Source organism: Mauremys reevesii, linkage group 18, assembly GCF_016161935.1.
Source record: "Mauremys reevesii isolate NIE-2019 linkage group 18, ASM1616193v1, whole genome shotgun sequence".
NCBI lineage: Eukaryota > Metazoa > Chordata > Testudines > Geoemydidae > Mauremys > Mauremys reevesii.
In genome coordinates this window covers 12,709,443-12,730,793 of record NC_052640.1, presented here as the reverse complement: position 1 = coordinate 12,730,793, position 21,351 = coordinate 12,709,443, and the positions used below count along the sequence as shown (strand labels likewise).

At 45.1% G+C, this 21,351-nt stretch overlaps 1 long non-coding RNA gene across 5 annotated transcripts in view; it reads left to right on the top strand.

Annotated features, from left to right (window-relative positions):
• LOC120386367 overlaps positions 1-21,351 on the top strand; it is a 149,491-nt gene that overhangs the window by 71,656 nt on the left and 56,484 nt on the right. For 2 of the 5 annotated variants that reach the window (XR_005589684.1, XR_005589682.1), the window contains exons 3-4: positions 10,237-10,399; positions 15,005-15,215. The exons of 2 other annotated variants lie outside the window; for them this stretch is intronic. This is a non-coding gene — a long non-coding RNA (uncharacterized LOC120386367). The remainder of the gene's footprint in view (positions 1-10,236; positions 10,400-15,004; positions 15,216-21,351) is intronic. One more of the 5 variants, XR_005589683.1, reaches the window with a different exon arrangement.

The following is a 21,351-nucleotide window of genomic DNA, read 5'->3' as shown; positions in this document are numbered from 1 at the left end:
TCAGCGGAAGCCTTTCAGTTGGCTTGAAAGGGCATTGGCTCAAGCCCTAATGTTAGGGCCCACCTAGCTTTCTCTGTTTATGCGTCTTTAAACCCATCATCCTGCATGGGGCAGGTAAGTCATAACTATGGAGCAGCTAACTTTGTAGCTGCCAGGATGCTTTTGTATACCGCCAATACAGGCAAAAAGAGAAACTTGCCTAGATCTTGCTATTGCTCACTGATTGCAAATGAGAAGAAGAAGAAGAAAAAAAGATAGATGGTATAGCTTTCTGTATCCTGTCTGCACTCTCCTCCTTTCATCAGTGGGTCCCATTCAGCTTAGAATAGATGCCTCGAGACACCATCAGTCTAAATTCTAAGCACCATTCCAAGCTTGGCCTTACATTAGTTCCAAGACAAATTAAGAATCAGTAGAAGTTTATAGCAATGCTAGTTGTTTCATTTTTACTTTTATAGGCACGAATTTAAATACAACAACATTTTGCTGCAAGATAATGAGATAAACACTTATTACCCTTCTGTTGCACACACATTTATGTAGTAGATTTTTATTACAGGAATAATATACAGCCCTGTGAAAATAGTGGCATTGGTTTGGTTTTAATGTAGCTCCCTGTGATTCTTCTGCTGCTTTTTGCTTGGGGTTTTATATTTTGCTCTTCTAGATGCCATAAGAATAATAGCATCCATCTTTTGGTGCATTATGAAAGCCTATTAAATACTCTGACTGTATTAGTCTGCCATGGTTCTCCAAGAAATATAACACACATGAATATATAGAGATAAAAGAGGCTAAGGGCTAAAGGGAACAGATGCTGAACGCTTCTAGAAATGTAGCTGTCCTGTCTCACTCTTCTTTTTTTCCTCAGTTCATCTTCTGTCTATGATATTATAAAATACTTTTATGTTATCTCTTGATCTAATTTCTTCTGAATAATTTCTTGTCCTATTATATACCACTCAGAGTGAATAAACCAGTTATTAGACATTTTGTCTGGTGTTAGATATAATTAGCTATTTAAATGGGTGCCAATAGACTTTTAATACAATTTCTCATTCTAGGAGGGAGGGAAAGAGTGTTAAAATATATTTAATGCCCACCCCCTCCACTAATGAATAGAATTAGATCACCTCTGATTTCCTGTTTTGTCCTTTAATTAATTAGATAAAAGTTGCTCAATTTTGCTAAGAGATTAGCTCTAATTTTAATTTATGGGGAAACTGTTTCATATTAAATTAACCATGATATAATTTTCCATGAGCTGTGCTGCCCACATTACCTCTGCTATCTGCTTCCAGAGTAGATATTTTTGCCTGATTGTTTTCTGTTGCATTAGGGATGTGTTTGATCATGCGGCATGTGTCCCAAGTGAGGAGAGACTTGTATATTGTGTATTAAAACTGCCCTAGATAAGGTTTATACCAAATGTATTTTGTGTCATCCAGGAACACTAAACAAACAAGCTGAGGGAAACTAATTCAGCTAAGGACATCTTGAATAATATGAACTTACGTGACCTTCCCCAGCCTGTTTCACCCGTCGCCCTTTGAAGGAGGCGAATTGAAAGTCAGGACTCCTGGGTTCTTGCCCTAGTTCTGCCTAGTGTTTCCAAGCAGTTGAAAGAAGTTACATGTCTGTCACGGAGTGTGGGGGAGTCCGGCCCTGCACCCCTCTTCCTGAACTCACAGTGACTCTCAGCCAGCCAGTAAAACAGAGGGTTTATTGAACAACAGGAACACAGGATACAGCCCAGCTAGGACCCCCAATCTGGCCTTTCTGGGGGTCAGTGCTTGGATCCCAGCCTAGATCCCCCCCCCCCCCCCCCCCCAGCTCCCAACCGAAGACTGACTTCACTCCACCCTTCCCTTTTGTCTAGCCCCAGCCAGAGGTGTCACCTCCCCTCCCCCAGGCCTAGCTCATGTTACAGTCTGAATACCTGCATCTCACCTAAAATCGTCCCTGCTCTCCCATCCCCCATACAGACAGCCCCTGCTCCATCACAATGTCCAACTCCCACTAATTTTTTACTAGCATTTAAGTGTCTCAGGCTGTTTGAAAATCCCATCCTTAAGTTCTCTGTGGGTCAGTTTACTCATCTGTAAAATAGGTACAGCTAGACTTACCTATCTTGCAGGGGTGCTAAGGATTAATTAATGAAGGACTTTAGACAAAGCGGGCCCTCTGTTACTAGGTGATTGCCTCTCCCTTGTAAGGAGTCTATAAAGAATGTTGTTTTAAAGCAGAAGAGATTTTTTTTAAAAAAAAAGAGAAGTTTGGTTTGTTGCTCCATTAACTGTTCAAAGAGATCTTCACTCTTCTGTGCCTTGGTCTAATTGATGAGGATGCATCTGGGTTCTAGGATGCACGTGGATGTGTGAATCTTAGGGAAAAAATGTTTCACTTTAAAAGAGGGCTTAGAGAACAAGCTGAAGTTGGAACATCAGGAGTTACAGGCCAAGATAGTGATTATTGTTCATGTTGGGTCCACAAGGGGAGGCGGGGGGAACGTTTTTTTAAAAAAAGTTAAAAGAAAAGCCTTAACAGGGGGTTAAATAAGAAAAGCTTGTGACAGTGTTTAAACAGCAGCCAAGGATTACACTTTTGTGTCAAGTAACAGAGTATAAAAACAGCACTGGAGGAAACAAAAGGGGCAGGAGGAAGCAAGTCTGGTGAGATCAATGTTCCCAGAGAGACAGACCTAGAGAGCTTCTTAGGCTAAAGAGATAACAGTGAGAGTCTGGTGTGAGAGAGCAGGTGACTTGAACTGTAAGCTCTTTGGGGCAGGGGCCATCTACAGGTGTTCATATGTTTGTGTGTATCCAGTGCAATGGGGCTGAGGCCATGAGGGGCTACTGCAATGCAAATCACAAAGCTAGCAAAAGGGGCTGCTTCTCCAGAATAGTCCTCCTGTGAATTTGGGAAGGGAAGAGTGAATCAATCTGTGCAGAACACACTGTGATCCAGTGTGGACCACAGCTCATGTTTGAAGCCAGTTCCAATGTGGTTCAGTTCAACGAAGCCTGTGTTCTTGTCTTCCAGCCTTTCCCAAATCCAGCCCCAGGACCATGCTCCCAACTCTCAGTCCAGGCCCACCCCACTCCTACTTATTTAAACTGGGGGCAGAGGGGGAAATGCATCTTGCTCTTTTCAGCCTGAAGAAGAGGGGTTCCCCACTACCCTTCTCCCCACTTGGGCAAGCAGCACTCCCCTGCAGCTCCCCCGTCTCGTTGTCTGGTGTGATGAGAGATCCCATCCCTGTCTCAGTCCACTTCACCCACTGCTTTAGCCCATTCTGCTAGATGCAGGTTGAGGTGCAGTATATGGCTGGGGGAGGGGGAAGGGAGGCAAACCTCATCCCACTCACAGGGCACGAGGTACCCAAATGCACATGGTTTAATCTTGAGACCTTTGCTCAAAGCTGTGGTAGACTAGATGGGTTACAGCGGGGCTTATCATTCAACTCCAGTCTCAGTAGTCTGAAAACAGAGAGCTAATCGCTCAGAGTGGGTGCTTATATTTCAAGTCATGCACCTAGCACAGGTTAGGGAGAGCTAGGGTCAAAAGACCTATGCAGTTGCAGAAGATTCCCTTTGGCAGGCACCTCTCTTGACAGTTCTCTCTCTTTAAGACATACCACTGAGCCTTTGATTTGAGGTTCATAGGAGGAGATTCGTCTTTCCGTGCAATTCTTTAGTGGCTCACTCCAGTTAACATCCTCTTCGATCCCACCAGTCTCAGGTGCACAAAAGGTCCTTCAGAGCTTTCTGTAGTCCTCTCCAAAAGGAAACGATAAGGGGGTGCGGGGTGGCTTGCTCCAGCCAGCTCTGTCTGTAGCTAGGTTTTACCCACTCCAGGTAGCTATTATCTCTGGTCCAGCCACTTTCAGGCTCCACTGGTTTGTTCTTCTCCTTTGCTCAGGGCTCTTGGGAAGAGCTTCCTCTCTTTTTCCCTCATGTGCTCTGAAATTAAGGTCTAATTATAATGTAATGGAGTCTATCTAGCCCACCTCTCCCTCTCTGTGTACCCCTTCCTTTCCTTGAGGGTGCATGGCATCCATACACATCATCACAAGTGACCCCGAAGTCAGTAGAGTTTTGCAAGGGGCAGAGGTGAAAGTAAGCTGGTGCGCCGTACTGGGATGGCCCGGCTTCCCCAGGCAGCAATTTAAAGGGCCTGGGGCTCCCAGCAGCGGCTGGAGCCTCAGGCCCTTTAAATTGCCACCAGAGCCCTGCTGCCAGAGCTCTGGAGTAGCGACGAGGCTGCAGGGGTTATTTAAAGGGCCAGGGCTCCCGCTGCCCCTACTGCCCTGGGCCCTTTAAACCACTGCCGGAGCCCTGCTGCTGGAGCCCTGGGGTAGCAGCGGCAGCCGGGGGCTCCAGCAGCGGTTTAAAGGGTCTGGGGCGGTAGTGGAGGCCAAGCCCTGGGCCCTTTAAACTGCTGCCAGAGTCTCCGGCTGCCACTGCTACCCCAGAAGGGGAGGGGGAGGGCACTTACCGGTACAGGGTGGGCCGGGGCTGGCTCTGACTCCCCCATCCCTGCCCCTTCCGCCCGAGGCCCCACCCCTTCTGGGGGCCAGAGCCAGCCCCAACCCAGCCGTGTACCAGTAAGTCCCTATTTCTACTTTCACCCCGGCAAGGGGTGAATAAGTTTTAAAGTTCCTCTTAAATCTGGAGGAGCAGCAATGCAGGTGCTGGAAAGCAGAGTCAAGCCAAGCCCAATGAATCGCTATTGTGAATCTGTCTTGGGCATTCTGGGCCCAAGTTCCGAACAGCAGCTGTTGCTATCGGTAAGTCTCTAGCACGAAGAAAACGAAGTGAAATCAGACTCTGAACCACTGTGGCAGCACAGAGCAGTGGCTGGTTCCAAAGCTGGGGTTGATAGGGCTCAGATGTAAGGATGTTACTCCAGAAGCGAGGCTGTGGGCAGAGGTACAAAAAACATCCGAGGGGGAGACGCTAATTAAAGAGTAAAGAGCAGACACAGAAAACAAATTCATTGTATTTTTTGCATAAAAGCTAAATTCAATCTTTAATGAAGATGCTGAGGACAATAGATTGTGTGGCAGGAAATTAAGCCAATTTTTATCTAAAATGCACAGTTGGGGATAATTTATTGCAGTACAAAAGGTACATGAGCTCTATGCACAATGCAATATAATAATTTTATCATAAATAGAGATGGCTTTCAATTTAAACTGAAAGTTGCAGCGATCCTCAATTTTTAATAATCTCTCTTTACAAAATAAACACTGAGCAGGACCAGAAAATGGCAACATTCCCCTAACGCGAGTACTAAAGTGTCATTTGCTCCCTGTTCATGGAGATAAGCTCCATGCTATTCAATGCTGCTTGTACGTATGAATAATACTAAACTTCCAGAACTTGCGTGGCAATAATAATACCTAGCACTTCTCATGAGTAGATGTCATTATCTCCATTTTACAGCAGTGGAAACTGAGGCACAAAGGTGACATGACTTGGCCATAGTCACCAAGCAGGTCGGTAGCAGAGCTTGGAACAGAACTCAAGTCTTCTTAGTCCCAGGGCAGTGCTCCGTTCACTAGGTTACACTGGCTCCCAACAATACCTGTATTGTTGCTCCCTGGTAAACTTTGTAGCTGGCAAAGATTAATGCAACAACTGCTCTGAGCTCAAAATTATGTTGCCACAATTAAACATCTAGAACAGGAGTGGGCAAACTTTTTGGCCCAAGGGCCACATCTGGATATGGAAATTATATGGCGAGCCATAAATGCTCACAAAATTGGGGGTTGGGGTGCGGAAGGGGGTGAGGACTCTGGGGTGGGGCCAGAAAAGAGGAGTTCAGGGTGTGGGAGTGGGGTCCAGACTGGGGCGGGGGGGGCGGGGTGAGGGCTCTAGCTGCGGGTGCGGGCTCTGGCATGGGGCTGGGGATGAGGGCTTGGGGGTGCAGGAGGGTGCTCTGGGCTGGGACCAAGGGGCTCAGAGGGCAGGAGGGGGATCAGGGCTAGGGCAAGGAGTTGGGGCACAGGAGAGGGTCAGGGGTGCTTACCTCAAGCAGCTCCCGGAAGCAGTGGCATGTCCCCCCGCCCCTGTCTCCTATGCAGAGGTATGGCCAGATGGCTCTGCGCATTGCCCCATCCACAGGTGCTGCCCCTGCAGCTCCCATTGGACACAATTCCGGGGCTGCAGGGGTGGCACTTGGGGTGGGGGCAGTGTGCTGATGGGGGACATGCTGCTGCTTCCAGGAGCGGCATGGAGTGGGGCAAGCCCCTGACCCTGCTCCCCGGGGGGAGCTTGAGGGCTGGATTAAAACATCTGAAGGGCTGGATGAGGCCCCCGGGCCATAGTTTGCCCGCCCCTGATCTAGAAACTGGGTTCTAAAAGTGAAAAGGCAATGAACTAGCCAAAAACTAACTCCTAAAACCAGAAGGAGGTTGGGAGAAGGGAAGGAAACTGCTGGAATAAAAGGAAAGAGCCAGAATAAATGAGGCCCCATAACATCTTCCCATCCCTCAGCATCCAAATGCCATTCTCCTTCAAACTGGTAAGGTGGAATTAGGGGAAGCAATTTATTTGGTATGAACAAAACGACCCATCACTACTATGCACATACAAATCACTCAGCCACACAGCCAGAGTATCTCAATCCTTAGGTGCTCGGGACCTTTTAGGATAAGGCCCAAATAGGGTCCCAAAAGAAGCGAGAGCATCTGCATGATGGCAAGCTTCTCTCCACCAGTGACATTTCTGTCTCCCAGGGTGAGGAGGAGATAGCTCCGAGGCACCAGCAGGCAATGTCATGGGAACACTTCTCCAGACCTGAGACTGCATTCACAGGATTCACAAGGCAAAAAGCTATACAGCTGGGAACCAGTGTGTGGGTGATATTTCTGTGACTCTGGCAGACTAGTGCCAGTCATGCGAAGGCCTCAGGCCTCCCTGAACACTGGCAAATGCATAGCTAGAAACAAGTCTTGGTCACCTGTGTGTTAGCATTGTGAAAACAGAGATTAAGTTGGTAAGAACATGTTTAGTGTTTAGACATTATGTGTGGCTTGTAGGATGCTGCATGTATTAGTCTCGCTAGCCCCATGTTATAGAGCAATAGCCAATGTTGCATTGTAAACCTCTATAATTGTGTAACTCCCCAAATAGGAAAATAGCACTAATTAAAAAAAGTGCTTACCCTGCACAAAAGGAGGCCCATTGAAAACAAATAAGCCATTGTGAAGCATCAACCTTGTTGATTGCATTCTTCACCACCTCCAGGAAGGGGAGACTTGCATATGAGCTCATCCCATCAGCTTGGACTCTAGAGTGCAAGGGATAAAAATCCCTGGTAAGGAGAAACTTGGTTGTTTCTGCAGCTTGGACTCTACAGGAGTAAGAATCTCTAAGCATAAGCAAAAGACTCCCAGCTGTTTTGCCTGTGTTAGCCCCAAAGGACATATTGAGTCTGCTTATGATATAAGTTCCTATTATCTTTTGAAACTCAAGACTGGTACTCATTTGTGTGTGTGATACCCTCTTTAACCTTGTAAGTAACTCTCTTATTTCTTTTTCCTAGTTAATAAATCTTTAGTTAGATTATTACAGAACTGGCTACAAAGATTGTTGTCTTTGGTTTGAGATTTTAGATACAATTGATGTGGGGTAAGTGACTGGTCCTTTGGGATTGAGAGTAACCTGAATATTGTGATTTTTGGTGTAAGTCACCATCTATCACATAGTCCAGTTTGCCTGGGTGGCGAGATACCCAAGGGTACTGTCTGTGGCTATTCCAGTCTCCATGGTAAGATGTTATAGTGCTTTAGGCGTTCACACTTGTTTCTGGCTTGGTGAAATCTAACTATAGAACATACAACCAGTTTTTGCCCTGCTTCTTGACAGTCTGCCCTGAGGTTGGCACTACTGGTCATGAGCCACTCCAGACAGTGTGACAACTTCTCCTCTGTGATTAGAAATGATCTTGGCTAGAAGCCTCACAGATTGAGCAATATGAGATCTAGATCTCTGAGGGTCACCATGTTTCAAAGCCCTCTGCGGTGAGGGACACACCATGGTCCATTGGCAATGATTTACTCTTATCTTGTACATCCAGTTGCAGTCAGTTGAGGGTCATTCCAGAGACTTCAACCATGCTTCTTAATTGTTTCAGCAACAGCCTCTTGTCATATTGCTGACAGGTTGTTACCGAAATATCGGGTCCGTCTAGCTGAGAGCCAATAACAGCCTGACATGGATAAGGAAAGATTGCTTTATTCTGCAGAAAAAAGGAGAGCCTTGTACTCAGGTACAAGAACTCTGCAGCACACAAGTTTCACAAACTTTTTATACACTTTCAGACAAAGACCATGCCGTGTTAACACTTCATTGGTGGGTGTCAAACTCCGTGCTTCTGTTATCTGGTTAGTAAAAACTGGTTTGGAGCAAGATTTCTCTGCTTTGAGGCAGAAGAGAAAAGATAGTTCAAAATTTCAGGTTACTGTGTACGTGAGGCTTCTGCTTCCCTCTACTGGCTGCCTGCTAGTTGTTAAGGGGGGTCACTAGTAACTTTCACAGGTCTAGCATGAGCAGGATTGTCAAGGAAGCTCAACTAAAAGTAGCAGCAGTTAATTTGGGACTCTGCAAAGTACAGTCTCCTATTGAGAAAGAGGCCAGAATGTAGGCTTTAACCTACCTAAGATATTCTTTGTCTTCATGAGTCTGGGGCTATAGAGCTACTGTCCTTCCAGTCACCATCTCCAAAAACTGGAGGCTTAATTTTGACACAGATTCAATCGCTTGCACACAGGAAATGATGGTTTCTTAAGGAGAAGAAGAACCCCCTATGTCTGAGGATGGTCCACAGGCCATGCAGGCACTCAGGGCTGTGGCAGGGAGAGGCGCCTCTCCCGTGGCCCCAGCCCCAGAGCTGCCGCGGCAGGGAGAGGCAGTGAGAAGCACCTCTCCCCCCAGCCCCAGAGCTGCTGCAGCTGGGGAGAGGCGCCTCTCCCCCCGGCACTGCTGAAGTGAAAGAGGGCTGGGGGAAGTCCTCTCTACCTGCCATGGCCCTGGGGCAGCCTGCACCCCAAACCCCTCATCCCCGGCCCAACCGTAGAGCCCACACCCCCAGTTGGAGCTCTCACCCCCCCCCACTCCCTGCACCCCAACCCTCTGCCCCAGACCTGAGGCCCCTCCCACACCCTGAACCCCTCATCCCCAGCTCCACCCCAGAGCCTGCACCCCCAGCCAGAGCCCTCACCCCCCTTCACCCCAACCCTGTGCCCCAGACCTGAGCCCCCTCCCACATTCCGAACCCCTTGGCCCCACCACACCACACATCATCTCTATATTGGTGCACATAAAAAAAAATCATAGATGGGAAATTAGAGGGAACATTGCTCAGGGCCAGTTCTACTGGGTTTGGGCCTAATCCTGTGACAGCAGAGGATGTTTGGTACCTAAGAGGATTGAGTCTTAGAAGAAGTGATAATGCTTGTCAATGAAGGCAATATATATATAGCATTTGCTTTGAGCATCCAAGGTAGATTGGGGCGAGAACTGCAAGGCAGAAGGGATCTCAAAAAAACCAAGAAATCATGGACATCTTCACTGAAAACTAAGTCAAATCTGACCACAAGGAAGCAGCTCATCATGAAATTCTGGGCTCTCACAGTTGAAAGGCCCAGAGAAACTATTATAATTTCTTGGGACAAAATAAAATGGATTGAAATTTTAACCTTGTCCAAGACATAGGTGGGTAGCTTTATGTATAAGAAAATCACTAGAGTTGCTCTTGATTGCTGAAGCCATGGCAGTGGATGGTAAGGAAAACAACACTTGGTGGTGAAAGGAAAGGAAAGAAACTAACCTATATTTTCCAGGAAATGAACCTCTTCATTCAAAATTGAATTTATTTTTAAGACAATTGATTGTGAGTTGGGAAATTAAGCCATTTTAAACAAAGATCAAAAGAACAGTTGGGGATATTTTCCTCAGAGCAGAAAACTTCTCTCTGAATTCTTTCTCATTTTAACCAAAAGTTGATGAAGCACCATGAAAAGAACAAGAGAATAGTGATATCAAACCAGTGTAAAAAGCTGTCTGGAGCTGGGTTTCAAAACATGAACGATTTGCATAAGCTCAATCCATTTGAAAAGCTGCGACGCAAGCACAAATCAATCAACTGTTTTGATCATATTGAAGCAAGCCTTAAAAAAAGGCAGCTGAAGAGAGTCAGTTGAGCAATCACTCCCTTCTCTTTGCTCAGACTACAGGAAGGAGGATGTGGCGGGTTTTCCCCAGGGTGCCACCTGGAACTGGGGTACCACTGAGCCCTCTGACTCACCAGCCTAGGCTACCTCCCACACCATGCTGCTGTGACAAGATGCAGACGCGCTCCCGGTCTTACACTTCCACCAGCATACACACAGGTAGGGACAACCCAGCTGCAGTTATTTGTGGCTCTCTGACCAGCCACTGTATGTGAATCAACAATAGAAAGGCTACAGCCAAAATAACCACCAGCTTAGGACCTCAGAGCGGTACTGTCCTGCCCTGGTCCAAACCCCAACCAGCAGGAATTTATCATCCAGTTCGCCTCTCTCTCAATGTGGAGAGGAATATGCAACAGATCCTGCCCCTTGAGCTAAGATTTCCAGGCACTTCATTCCAAACTCACTGGTTTAGATTAAAACATAAAATAAATGTATTAACTACAAAAGATATGTTTTAAGTCATAACCGATAGCAAATAGATCAAAGCAGATTACCTACTACATAAACAAAAATGCAAACTAAATTTAACACATTAGAAAGATTGGATTTGAATTAATCTGTCACCGTGGCTGATGATACAAGCGGGCTGCAGATTCTTAAGGCTCAATCTACACTTGCTTTGTAGCTTGGAATTCCCAGGTGTTTCATGCACAGGCTAGAAATCTCTTTAGCCTGGGTCCAACACTTCCCCCAGTTCAGTCTTTATTCCTCAGGTGTTTCCAGGAGTTGTCTTGTGTGGGGAGTGAAAACCCACAGATGATGTCACTCCTTGCCTTATATAGCTTTAGCATATGGCAGGAACCCTTTGTTTCACAACTTGTTTCCCAGACCAGTTTGTTGAAAAATACTGACATCCCAAGATGGAGTCCAGAGACATGTGGTCTGGTCACATGCCCTTGCAGTGTTATAGCAGCCATTCCTTACAGGCTGTCTGGAGCATTCTCAGGAAGGCTTACCAGGTGGGGGATAAGCTTCTCCTAAGGCCTATTGTTTTTTCTAATGGCCCCTTACCTCGAATAGGCCCTTCCCCACCCATCTTGCTGAGTGAGTGTTACCCAGGTGTAACTACATTTGAAATACAGATACAGAGTCAATATTCATAACTTCAGATACAAAAATGATACATACATACAAATAGGATAATTGTATTCAGCAGACCATAACTTTTCCAATGACATCTTGTATGACCCATCTTGCATAAAATGCATAATTATGATGTAATCATATAATAATAATAATAATAATATAATATAACTATGAAGAATATGGGGTGCAGTGTCATGGAGGAGTTGAGAATGAACTGGACACTTCATTAAATAAGTGTTTTAGCACAGAAAAAGTCTTGGTACAATTAAAAAAAAATGTGAAGGGAGGGGAAGAAATGTTCCCCCCAACAAGAATGGGAAATAGAAAAACAGTCTTTGAAATACCACAATTTGTTTCTCTCCTGTGCAGCATCACAGAGCCAAATTCTCCCTGTGGTATTTTCCTACTGTTTTCCCCCAGCCTAGTTTTCAGTTATCCCAAATGATGGCACTCCCACAGCTTCCCTTGAGGAGAATATTACATTGTAAAATGGATCTTGTCATCATGAAGCTCTTCCTGAAATTCAACATAAACTTTCTGTATTTTAGCTTTGTCCCTGTGATGGGGGAGCGCCCCAGAGTCTGTGCTTCAACCCGAGCCCAAATGTCTACTCCACAATTAAACAGCCCCACAACCTGAGCGCCATGAACCTACGTCAGCTGCCATGGGCCAGCGGGGGATGTTTAGACATACCCAGAGAGAACAAGGACTGTAATGTGAATGAAACCCCAGGCTATACAGCTCTAAATTGCATTGACATTTCCTGCTGTCATATAACACTGAAAAGCTTGTGTCTAACTTTATAACTCCTAGGTTTCTTCCAGTGTCACTGCTCCCTAGATGTCTCCTGCTCACTGAGCATATGCACTTGAGAGTGCATCCTTTCATTCTCTGCCCATATTTCAACCCTCTCTAGGTTCTTCAGTGTTCTGTCTCTCTCCTCACTGGTTGTCACTACTCCTGCCAGTTAAGTGTCCTCTGCTAACATTTTTGCTGTTATTTGTTTGTATTGCAATAGTACCTAGAAGTCCCAGTCACCCCCACATTGTGCTAGGGACTGGACAGACACTTATGAAGAGGACCGCTTCCCCAAAGTGCTCACAAATTTTTCCAGGCAATTCAACGGGGAGACAATTATGTGAATTAGTCACATAGATCAAGTCTCAAACTCCCTTAAACTAAGTCTTGGGTTTGAAGTGCTCTCTAGTCACTAAACACAAGTACATGTTCCTGAAAGTTCAGGTAACGTGGTCTGATGGTGTTCACACAGACACATAATGAACCCCACTTACCCCTTTCCCAGTGGTTTCCCTGTTCTTACCCTGGAACATAAATAATTATTAATTAAATAATTGTATTACTATAGCACTGAGGAGTCCTAATTATGGACCAGGACTCCACTGTAATAGGCACTGTACACAGAACAAAAAAACAGTCCGTAACTCAAGGAAATTAAAATCGAAGTATAAGTTAAGAAACAACAGATGGATACAGACAGATGGGGAAGTGCAAGTAAAGAATGAGACAGGGCTCAGCTTCGCAAACTGAACTCTAAAATGTTTCATGGCCTTAGTCCCATTCCATGCCAAAAAAATCAAGGAACAATTTGTTCCTTGCACTGTTTTCTCTGAATTGCAGGAAACTATCCTCACAGCTGGCCCTGTGCTTTAGGTACTTCAGCCTCAGGGTGGCCTGTGCAGAGTGGTCTGCAGGGCTGGCCCTGTGTGAAATCTACTCATGTGCAGCAGGCAGAGTTTGGCAGCTGCAGAAAGAACTGGATCAGGTAGCTATGGTGGGTTAATAGCCACGTTTATATATATTCAGGGAAGGGTCCTGGTGAGCTAGCAGGTGTTGGGGGTCCTAGGTAAGGATGCTAACATAGCAAGCCCCCCTGCCCCCAAAGTTTTGGAACCCTTTTCAGTCAAGCTTTTGCCTTGTGTAGGACTGGCCGTCTTGATTCAATGCACAAGGATATATTCGCCCATCCATATGCTGTTGGATGGGGTTGACGTGGTCTATTTAGGAAACAAAGCTGCAACTGACACACACATTTCCTAATATCTTATGACAGTGGATCAAATATATATTCTGAACACAGACCCTTAGATGTTCTCCTGTTGTCTGGGATCTCGGGGAATACACAGACCTTTTCAGCTGTAAGGTCTTGTGTTCAGAAGGCTATAAATCACTTGGGTGCTAAAGGGGACTGAGCTAATTCTGCCAAGGTTTTTCTTTGTAAGCCATAAAGTGACAGATGAAAATCTGCCAGAGGAAGCTGCAGGGGACAGGGATCTGAGGGAGCTGCATCGAGCTGTTATTGTATGGCAATAGGAGTCTGGTAGAGCAACAATGACCTTGAGAGGCGCTTCTGAACAGCTTCATTCATATTCCCCCACTAAAGTGTATCAGCATTTCATACCAGCCCCCGCCAACCCCTGCACCTTAACACTAAAGACCCCTGTATTCACACTATTTGTAATAATCTTTGTACAAAATATGCCTTGTGAAGTATCATGTGAAAACTAGTAACTCACTGATCATTAATATTCTTGCATGATGTATGTACACAATGTGTGTTAAGAGTTTTCAATATATTCTGAATTATGACTCTGTGTAAATTATGACTCTGTATGTCAGGGGGAGTTTGTAAACAGGTTTGCACTAGATAAAAGAACATGTTTTCCCCACCTGAGTGTCATTTCCAAAACACTTTGAAAGAAAATGAGAATGTCTATACATATTGCATAAACAGAGCCATCAAGCTAACAAGGGGTGGAGGCAAACCCCTCCCTAACAAGTAGGAGGGAAGACAGCATGGCGGCATCTACACTTAGCAGGAGAGAGAAATTTGGTCTGAGTTTTATTTTAAAAGAATACATTGCAAAGGTTTATAACTGTCTATAAAGATGGGGGAGCTGAACCTCAGGTGATAAGTTGGGCCCTACCAAATTCACGGCCATGAAAAACATGTCACGGACCGTGAAATCTAGTCTCCCTCCTGTGAAATATGGTCTTTTATGTGCTTTTACCCCACGCTATACAGATTTCATGGGGGAGACCAGCGTTTCTCAAATTGGCAGTCCTGACTTAAAAGGGAGTTGCCGGGGGGTTGCAAGGTTATTTTAGGGGGTTCGTGGTATTGCCACCCTTACTTCTGTGTTGCCTTCAGAGCTGGGTGGCTGGTGGCCAGAGAGCAGCAGCTGGTGGTCGGGTGCCTAGCTCTGAAGGCGGTGCCCTGCCAACAGCAGCACAGAAGTAAGCATGGCAATACCATACCATGCCATCCTTACTTCTGGGCTGCTGCTGCCAGCAGCTCTGCCTTCAGAGCTGGGCTCCCAGCCAGTAGCCATCACTCTCCAGCTGCCCAGCTCTGAAGGCAGCACTGCCACCAGCATCAGCACAGAAGTAAGGATAGCTGTACCGCAATCCCCCCTACAATAACCTTGCGACATAGGTTCATGGCGCTCAGGTTGTGGGGCTAACCTTGTGACCCCCCCCCATAACTCCTTTTTGGGTCAGGACCCCTACAATTACAACACTATGAAATTTCAGATTTAAATAGTTGAAATCATGAAATTAATGATTTTTAAAATCCTATGACCATAAAATTGACCTGTCTCCTATGTAAATTAACCATGGTGGATTCAAAACAATGGAACCTCCATTTGTTTACAGGTGGGTGGGAAGCCCACAGGAGGGGAAGAACAGCATGAGGACATCTTGCCCCTTGAAACAAAGTCATCGAACTTTGGAAGATATAAGCAAAGACAGAAGCCATCTTTTGCATCTGTCACTACACAGAGACAAGGGAACAGAGTTCTTGCAAGCTGAGAAAGATGATTCCTTCAACCAAGCGGGGATTGGAGTTTCTGTGAACTGAATATAGGTGAGAAACCTGCTTAGGAAACGATTGTACTTTGCCAAATTAAGCTTTAGACTTTTAGATGCCTGGTTTCATTTTTGTTTTACTTGTAACCATTTCTACCTTTATTCCTTTTATTTGGTATCACTTAACCTATGTCCTGTTGTTAATAAGTTTGTTTTATTCTTTTTATAAACCAACTCAGTGCTGTGTTTAAATGGACCCCAGCTAACTAGTTGTGATGTGTTTTTGTGTCTTTAGAGCAGAGGTGGGCAAACTAAGGCCCGCGGGCCACATCCAGCCCGCAGGATCGTCCTGCCTGGCCCTTGAGCTCCCAGCCGGGGAGGCTAGCCCCTGATCCCTCCCCTGCTGTACCCCGTCCCCTGCAATCACGCAGCAGCGTGGGCAGCGCTCTGGGCGGCAGAGCTGCAGGCTCCTGCCGAGCAGAGCAGCAGCGCGTGTAGGTCCAGCCAGGCGGCGTGGCTGCCAGACATGCTGATCTGAGGCATGGTAAGGGGCAGGGCCGGCTCTACAGTTTTTGCCGTCCCAAGCAGCGGCTGAATTGCCGCCGGACAGTGGGGGCAGTCCCTGTGCCCTTAGGGCGGCAGGCACGTTTCCACGGCGGTGGCAATTCGGCGGCAGCTTCTATGTTTAGCTGAAGCCGCCACGGACAGCTAAACATAGAAGCTGCTGGCGAATTGCCACCACCGCGGAAACGCGCCTGCCGCCCTAAAGGCGCACGGACTGCCCCCGCTGTCCGCGGCGGCAATTCGGTGCGCTGCTTTGGGGCAAAAACACAGGGACTGCCACCCCTTGCAGAATGCCGCCCCAAGCACCAGCTTGGAATGCTGGTGCCTGGAGCCGGCCTTGGTAAGGGGGCCGGGGCTGGGGCATTGGATAAGGGGAAGGAGGTCCTGGGGGGCAGTCAGGGGACAGAGAGCAGGGGGCGGTCAGGGGACGGGGAATGGGGGGTGTAGATAAGCGTGGGAGTCCCAGGGGGCCTGTCGGGGGAGCAGGGGTGTGGATAGGGGTCGGGGCAGTCAGGGGACTGGGAGGAGTGGGGTTGAATAGGGGGTGGGGTCCCGGGGGATGTTTCGGGGGGGCGGTTAGGGGACAAGGAGCACGGGGGGTTGGTTGGGTTGGGGGATCTGAGGGGGGCAGTCAGGGGGTAGGAAGTGGGAGGGGCGGATAGGGGACGGGGGCCAGGCTGTTTGGGGAGGCACAGCCTTCCCTACCCCCCCTCCATACAGTTTTGCAACCCTAATGTGGCCCTTGGGCCAAAAAGTTTGACCACCCCTGCTTTAGAGGGACAAATGAACAATATTGTTTCTTTGAACTGTCCAGGAGAGGGCAGGACATTGCAGAGCACACGGTTTGGGGAAAATTTGGGATTGGGGGTGTGTGGGGGTCACCTTGCTGGTTGTAACCCAGGCTGGTGGAAGCCAGAGTGTGGCTGTGGACAGGCTGCTGGGGTCAGAGCTGCTGAGTGAGGCTGTCTAGCACACAGACACTCAGTGCATGCTGTTAGGCTGGTTCTGAGCCTCCTAGGTAGGGCATTATAGAAGCAAAGCTTTGTGAGGTACCCAGGATTGCAGGGCAAGTGGTGACATAACCTCCCACTAGTCTGGATTGCACCCTGAACTCTGTCAGGCCTACCCCTTTGACTGCTTGTTTTGGCATGCCAAGAGAGTACAGAGCCAGAAAGCATGTCAAGTTCTCACTTTATGCCAGCAATCTGGTGTTCAGTAAGAAAAGCTGTGTCCGGAGCAGGAAGGCAAGTAAAGATGGATCATATCAGTCAGACACAGGGCTGTAATGCTTCTGAGGTCTCAGAGCTCAGCCTTCTGGAAGAAGCTATTTCACATCCCAGAACTCTTGAAATGCATAACCTGCATTAGAATTCTAAGTCACTCCCCATAGCCATCTAATCACATGCAGGCTGGTTTTATATACCTGCGTACAGTAGAGTTGAGCCCAAGCCACAGTGCTACAAAGTTCAAAGGTGGCTGAAGTTGGGGGGTTGATTTGGGCCCCATGCGAGTGAACAGTAATGGGTTTGTTTGGGTTTTGTTTTATGGAATTTGGAACCTTTTTTGCTGGTTTGTTTTTAATTGGGGTCTGATCCTGAGAAGAAATATAGTACTCCCACCACCTTCAAACCTCAGGATCAAGCCCCTAGTTGAGATATAGCAACTGTGCCTCGTGTGTATTGCATGAGTTGTTGGCATGTGATTGTCCATAATCAGAACCTGCTTCATCAGATGGCATTATCTCACCTGCGCACCCATAGCCTCTGACATTCAGCTATTCTGACCTTATCATTACGCCTCAAGCTCTTTCACGGTGCCCTCTTTCCACATAAAGTTCAGACTCATCCATTTCACTTCTAAGTCTCTCGGCTCAGCTCTGTCCCATCTTTCATCTCCCATCACTTCCCGCCTTTGCCTGATGCCTTTCTGCTCCTTCCACCCTGCCTCAGTGCTCTGTCTCATGCTATTCCACATACCTGGAATGACATTCCTTTTTTTGATCAGGACCATACTCATTGTCCTTCAAAGGCCTCCTCTCATAACAACTTCCACTGTGTGTTATCTCCTGGCCCATTTACCCTACCTCAGCCTCTCCTTCAAAGTATCAGGGCTTCGGGGTTCTCAAACTGGGGGTTGGGACCCCTCAGGGGGTTGCGAGGTTATGACCCCACTTCACCTCCAGCATTTACAATAGTGTTAAATATTTTAAAAGTGTTTTTAATTTATAAGGGGGGTCACACTCAGAGGCTTGCTGTGTGAAAAGGGTCACCACTACAAAAGTTTGAGAACCACTGGTTTACATGCTCTGTACTAGGACTCACAAAATTGCCATTTGATTTCTCTTGACTCTCCTTTTTGTGTACCCATCTTACTTAGTGGCCAGGTTTAGAAGGGCATGGCATTGTGTTTTTATCAGTCTCTGCCAAGTGACATGTGAAGTTGGGAGGAATACATTCATATTACTCAATAATAACAACAGTGAGGAGTGAACTTCAGGAAGGCTGATGGCTCAGTTCAGATAATAACCCTAAAGTCTGCATCCTTATCTGAATTTGGTGGGGTCTGCAAAATTGGCCTTGAAATCTCTCACAGTATTTTTGGCATTTCCACTTCCAGAGCCAGGAAGAGCAAGAAGTACATGAAAATGGAAAAATAATTGGATTAGTAAAGAATCACTAATTTCTGCCGCTAATATTTATTTGCACTGTAGTAAGAAAGAACACTTTTCTACCCTGGTTCCTAATTATTATGAATTTCTTTGAATATTTGGGCTGAAGTTTGGGTTCTGGATGACAGTTTGGGTTGGTTATTAATTAAGCTGAATCAATTTGCCCAAACCTGCTGTTGGGAAACTATTAATTACTTATGCAAATTAGAAAGAGAAGAAACCTTGAAGGGTTGCTGCAGTTAGTGTGTGAGCCTTGAAATGCAATTAATCAAATCATTCCAGCTTTTGTTATGGCAGTCTTCCTTAAAATGCTGTGGAACACCTGGAAGGTAGTTTTAAATGGAAAGATAAAATACAAGATTCAGGGCTTGTGTTAACCATCTATATGGGGATAAATTCAGACCTAATGCAAGAGGGTGCAAATCTACTAATGTCAGTGGAGATGCACCTTTTTATACAAGGTCTGAGTTTTGCCCATATTTTCTAATTTATAAATGAGATTTGGCCTAATATTAATCCCTGACTTCAGGAGTTCTCCAGATTTACACCAGTGTAACTAAGACCAGAATTTGGCCCTAGTGGCTTCTTCTTATATATCATATGGTTAATCAGTACGCCAGATTTCATTAGAAAGGTGAAATGCTTATTTTTGGCAATGGAATTATGCAGCAGTATTGGTTGCATTGTGGGTTGATTTAAATTTAAATTTAAAAATTTATTCTCATTGGCTGGTATAATTTGGTACTACTTTTTGCTAGGAGGATACACTACATTTACACACATTTATTTGAGAAGTTATATTGCTTAACATACATTCAATCAGATCCTTAATTTTTATATTATTTTGTTAGAAAATAGTGAAGGTTTCTTATTTAGTAGATGATTGTTTTACTAAAGATTTGTGTTAAGCAGCATTTGGATGGAAGGAGGACTGCAATTAAAATTGCACAAAAGCAAAATTTTAAATTTATTTACTATTTAAATAAAACTACATTAAATGTGCTCTATACATAAGGGAAAATAAGTTTATCAAAACAGGTTTTATATTTAAAACTTCCTTTCTTTAATAAATCAGTAAGTATCAGCTGTAATTAATCAATTGAATTGATTGTTTCTGGTCACCATATCATTCAAGATTTTAAAATTAGTAAATCTCATCATCTCATGTAATTTTTTATTTATAGTTTGGCAGAGGAAAACAAGCTTTCCTGTCTGTTCAACTCCCAACAGTTTCTCAACTTTGAATGAACTATTAAATAAACTGAAATTAAGCAAATATTCTCTCTGCGCCTGCAGAAGAAGCTACTGCTCTCAAATTCTGATTTATCATAATCAGCAAACTCTGGTTCCAGGTGCTTAGCTGCTGACTTCTACCAATTCAGTCATTTGACTTTCTTTAAAACTTTACCAGCAAACATGTAATACTTCAATATGATACTTTTATTCACATTATTTTAATAGATATAGTAAGTTTAGGCGTTAACATAGGTTGTCATAATTTCAAATTTAATTTTATTTGTTTTTAAAAAGAAAATATATTTAATTTAAATAAATAAGTTTGATTAAAAACATTAAAATTATTTTTTTTAAGCGACAGTGGTTGGCTCCATAAGGAGGGCTGCTCAAAAACATTCTGTCAAAACTTTCAATTAAAATTGGATTTTCAACAAAACAGATTTTTTTTGTGAAATGCTCTGCTTTCTCTGGAAATCATCAATTTGTTTGTCAAAAAGTGGAATTCCTGAAAGCCTAGACTTCGTCTCCCATAATGCACCATGGCCACGTAACTGCTATGAGACACCACCTTCCCTCAGTAGAGAGGGAATACCTTGCTGCATTTATGAGAGATATAGTCCAACCAGGGATCCCAGTCTATCAAAGAGATTGGGCACACAAGGCACTTGAACTACAACTCCCATGAGGCACTGCAGCAGCATTTTACAATAAAATATTCCAGCTTTTGATTTTTCACCACAAACCCAAAATTTTCCACAGGAAAAGAAACCCATTTTCCAACCAGCTCAATTTGTCCAAACTTGCATTGTGAAACAATGGGAGAAATGACAGTACTCAGGGGAACTACTTTGCCCCCATGCTCTATTAGGATCCCATTGCACCATAGGTCTCTCAACTCTCTGGTCCATGCCATACCATATGGTATGTTGCAGCTACTAGCTGGGAAGGGGATTCATTTGCTGGCAAAAGACTTTTGTATTGCAGACAGCTTGGTGATGGAGCTACTCCAGGGTATCAGCTTTGACCACTATACCAGTTCCTCCAATTTTCTCCTTCCCCACAATTGGAGCCTGAACTCATTTCCTTCAACTCCTCATATTTCGAGGACATTTAGCTTTTCGTTCATCTGCTTCACATGCAGGCCCAATGAAAATTGTTTAAACTGTCACTGTGAGTAACCTAAATGGCGATCAATAGTTTTTTGCTTTGGGTCTTGAATGGTTAAATCCATAGCAGACAATTCTATATATAGACCTGATTAGTGATACTAACCACTGAATTGTAGTTTTGTGTGAATAGCCAGACCAACATGGCAGCTCTTTAGCATGTCATGGCATTTAACCAGCCGTGAGCTAAATCCCTGAGAAAATATTTTTCCCCTTACACATTTTAGTTTTAGATATTTAACATTCACTCTGTCTATCAAGTGAGGCAGCTGATTATAGTTCCAAATCCTGTCTGAGACTGACATCACTGAAAATGACTGGGCTTTGGGGAGACGGTGTCTGACTTTATCCACTAAAATCTATTTTGGGAGGATTTATTAATTTCTGAAATCCTGGATTTCCATAACTCTTTATCGAACTCAGTAAAAACCTGACCTTGTCAAAAGTTATGCAGAGTGCCAATTGCATTTCTGTATTGCACTTCAGTTTTTTCTGTTTTTAAAAAAAATAAATTTTACGTACATTACTGATTTTAATGTGATGGCATGGGAAAAATACAT